The sequence below is a fragment of the Silene latifolia genome, chromosome 1 (assembly GCF_048544455.1).
Source record: "Silene latifolia isolate original U9 population chromosome 1, ASM4854445v1, whole genome shotgun sequence".
Lineage (NCBI taxonomy): Eukaryota > Viridiplantae > Streptophyta > Magnoliopsida > Caryophyllales > Caryophyllaceae > Silene > Silene latifolia.
This window is the reverse complement of record NC_133526.1, coordinates 61,234,851-61,239,153: the sequence shown is the minus strand read 5'-3', so window position 1 is coordinate 61,239,153 and position 4,303 is coordinate 61,234,851.

The following is a 4,303-nucleotide window of genomic DNA, read 5'->3' as shown; positions in this document are numbered from 1 at the left end:
AAATAAAATGGTGCTATAGCAAGCACAAATCTCACAAATTCCAAAATAGGAATAATCAATAAAACTCCCCATAGGATATAAATGGAACATGGGAGCAAAAATCGCCAAAAGATAAGGATAAGTTATGCGAATTGACTTTATTTTTTTCTTTTCTCTTCGAAACTCAGTCGATCGACTATATTGGGCAGTCGATCGACCCATTTGAACAGTACAGAACCTCTTTTCTTTTTCGAATCCTTTTTTTTTTCATCTTCTTTTTTTTTTCTTTTTTTTTCTTTCTTTCCTTTTTCTTTCATTTCATTTCCCAACTATCGTCTCAACAGAGCATATGCTACCAAAAACTGAGTAACAATCCCGAAAACACAGACTACTAGCTTGACAAGGGACAGGCTATGTGTAGGATGTAGTAAATAGGACAAAAAGGATATTTTTGGCAGTGTGGAGCTTATGGGTGAAATGAGAAAAGGAAACCTCTACCACATGTGTCAACAAACCACAAACCGAATGCATACAGGTATTAAGTAGATCAAATTCATATTTATGCAAATTAAGGAAACACGTCCCATAAGGAGTACTACTCACATTCCTAAATGAACTGGTCATGAATGTCACCAGTTATAGGCTCTAAAAACTAAGAAATATGATGTAGGTTGCCAATTTTCAAAGTCAAGTCTCAAGTTTAAGCAAGTAATTCAACGAAAACTCGTAGGTATGCATTTATGATTCTACTAATAACATGTAAGTCAAGCAAGGCTTAGGCAAAACAGGTGCAAATGCAAAATCATCCTTGAAATACTACCGTTCCGACTCGACCTATATGCTAAAATAAACGTGCATTTTATGGAAATTTTTGAAATTTTTCAATTTTTATTGAATTTTTTTATTTTTTGATATATGATGAAAACGAAATAAACGATGCAAACTGAAATTTAAACGTGAATGCAAATAAATGAATGAAGTGCGACGCAAAACCCTTCCCCAGACCAAATCGCACAATGTCCCCATTGTGCAAAATCATATAATGAAAGCAAAGAGAAATGGGAATTTGCGAGAAAAGGGAAATAAAAACACAATGACATAAGGTAAAGACTTGGGAACTCACAAGACTTTAAGCGCAGCAAAGGGAAACCTCCCCAAACCAGCGTGAGCTAGGAGGTTTCAGTAGCCAGCAGTGCTACCAACAAGAGTGCCTGAAAGACAGAAAACACCACGCATAAGACCGAAGAAAACAATTTTGAAGCGTAAATATTGTGCACTAATGAGACAAAAGAAGAAATAGATAGTTCGACGGAAAATAAAGTGGACTAGAAAACTCCCTTTGGTCCGCATATCGACCAAACACAGCAGGGGAGAGGTCGTGAACGAATATAGCAGCAGCAGTAGTCGATCGACCTAAAGAGGCAGTCGATCGACCAGGTGGCGAGAACAGTAGCTCCTGTAAAACTGCAATTCAGTCGATCGACCAATGGTGCCAGTCGATCGACTGAAAACACTGCTGCAGTGTCTTATTTCTTCGTAATTGCTCAATGATTTGAGCTAATAAGCTCTAAATACCTGCAAATGCACAATATTACGCGCCCAAAATTGCGCAAAACCCAGAACGAAGTCTAAAGTACTTGAAAATCCTAAGCAAACGAAATAAAAGCGAAGTTTTCGCGCACACAAAAGCAATAGAAAATAGTTCGAAAGCAATAAAATGAAGTTTATAACGAACTTGATCAACTAATAGTTGATCAAAAAGGACCACGGGATGGCCCACTTCGTCGGCTTCTGGCTACTAGAGGTAGCCTCAATGGTGCTCATATTATCAGTTGCACCCTTCTTAGCTTCGACAGCCGGAGAACTCAATGGATCAATCTCGTCATCTCCCCAATCAAGGGCTCCCTCGGAATCGTCGGAATCAAGATCAGCCCATCTCACCTTGGCTGGCTCATCTTCCACTTCCTCATCAGTCCCATAGCTTAGGCATCCAAGACCGCCTCTTGAGACGATCTGCTCTGTCTCAGCTGGAGCATCCAGCTGCTCTTCCTTCCCCAAACCAGCTCCTGCGATGTCTAAAACAACAAGTTTTTCCTCCTTCTTGCTCCCAATTCGGGGCGGAGGGGTTAATACAGCAGTAGTAATAGGGACAGGCAATTCAGGAAGCACAAAATACGATTTCTTTTCAGAAATCGTGTTACAGGTGACAGGCCACATGGCGTCCTTCTTTTTAGCAGGTTGGGCAAAAATGATAGAATGTTTCCCAACCTTGAAGGTCAAGGTTCCTAAACCGACGTCAATAACTGCACCAGCAGTGTGCAGAAACGGCCTACCCAAAATGATGGGAATATGGTCATCCTCAGGCATATCAAGGACAACAAAGTCGACAGGGAAGAAAAACTTCCCTATCTGGACGGGTATGTCCTCTAGGACTCCTATGGGCTCGACCGCAGATCGGTCAGCCATCTGAACTGTCATTTCTGTGATAGCAAACCGGGTCAACTTGAGTTTCCTAGCTAAACTCAAGGGCATGACACTTATACTGGCCCCTAAGTCACACAATGCCTTTTCGATAGAAAAGGTACCTATGCTACAAGGGACGGAAAAACTACCCGGATCCTCTAACTTAAGGGGCGCAGTGTGAGACAGATAAGAACAAGACTCCTTGGTGAGTGCGACAGTATGCACTGTTTCAAGTGACCACTTTTTTGACAACAGTTGCTTCATAAATTTAGTGTAGGCGGGTACTTGGTTAACTAACTCAAGGAAGGGGACTTGCACATTCAAACTACGGATAACTTTCTCAAACTTATTGAAAGATACCTGTTCTTTGGTCGGCACGAGTCTCTCCGGATATGGGGCTGTAAGGAGCACCTTAGCCCTCTCTTCTAAGTCGCGTGTGCCGGTATCCTTGGACTTAGGCTGAAAGTCCGTCACTTTCTCTTTGTTGAAGCTAGATCCCTCCTCAGACCGTCTCAAATGAGACCCATTGACCGTCATTGGATCGAACTTCGGAGCCGGGACTGACCCATCAGCACTCGGGTCTGCCCCTAAAATCTTCGGGACTGTGGTACCCCGAAACAAGTGATCTCGTAAGTTATTTGGCATTAAAGGACGAGATTCCTCAATATCAGCAGCGATATTGGTCGATCGACCAACCTCCTCAGTCGATCGACTGGTATGCACAGTTCCAGAAGCTCCTGGAACCCGTAATTCAGTCGATCGACTAGGTATATCAGTCGATCGACTGATTTTCCTGGCAGACGTCTTTTTCTTTGAATTGTTCGTTGAAGTTTTCTCTTGGCTTGTTTCTGGCTCATCTTTCTCGATAGCATCCTCAACCATGGCAGGACCATCAAGAGTGGACCCGCTCCTCAAGGTGATGGCATTTAGGGTCTCCTTTTGTTCGGGTTGAGTGGGTAAGTGTCCGGGAGCTCGAGTGTTGCTTTTACTAGCCAGTTGAGCAATTTGGCTCTCAAGTAACTTCATCCCGGCCTCTCTTGCTTGGGACTCCTTTAGCAACAGATTCTTAAGCTCGGAGAACTCAGAGTTTTGTGATTGTTGCTGCTGCGGCACATAAGGAGGCTTCTGGTATTGCTGTTGCTTTTGATGAGGCGGCACATATGGTTGTTGCTGCTGCGGGTGTTGGGTTGGATTTTGAAAATTTTGGCGCCTCCAACTCAAGTTCGGATGCGGTGGCTCGTAGTAGGTGTTTGTCTGCCTATAGTGTTGAAAGGCAGCACAAGATTCAAATGGGCTAGGGCAATTTTTCGAGACATGGCCCTCAACTCCACACCTTTCACAGACGAAGGGACCGTCTGACACGGCATTAACTTGGTATATCCCACCTTTAGAAGCTCCCCCTAGCTCATACTTGTCAAATCTTGCGGTGAGAGCCTCGAGCGCAGAAACAGAAGAGGATTCAGCAGCTCTCCTCTGGTTTCCCCTCGAATTTCCATACTCGGCCTTGTGGGTAGCTAGATCGTCAATGATCTTCCACCCTTTGGTTGCTCCCAAATTTTCAGCAAATCTCCCGTTGGCTGCAGCATCCAAAATGGCCCTCTGATCATCGTACAACCCATTGTAGAAATGGTTGCACAAACTCCACTTTTCGAACCCATGATGCGGTATGGTTCGCACCAACTTCTTGAATCGGACCCATGCCTCGTGGAAATTCTCATCTGGCCCTTGTTTAAAGCCCGTGATTTGAGCTCTAATAGCGATCGTCCTCGAAGCAGAAAAGTACTTCTTGTAGAACGCTAATGCCAAAGTATTCCAATCAGTGATCTCCTGAGCGGCTCGGTCCAAATCTCTATACCATTCC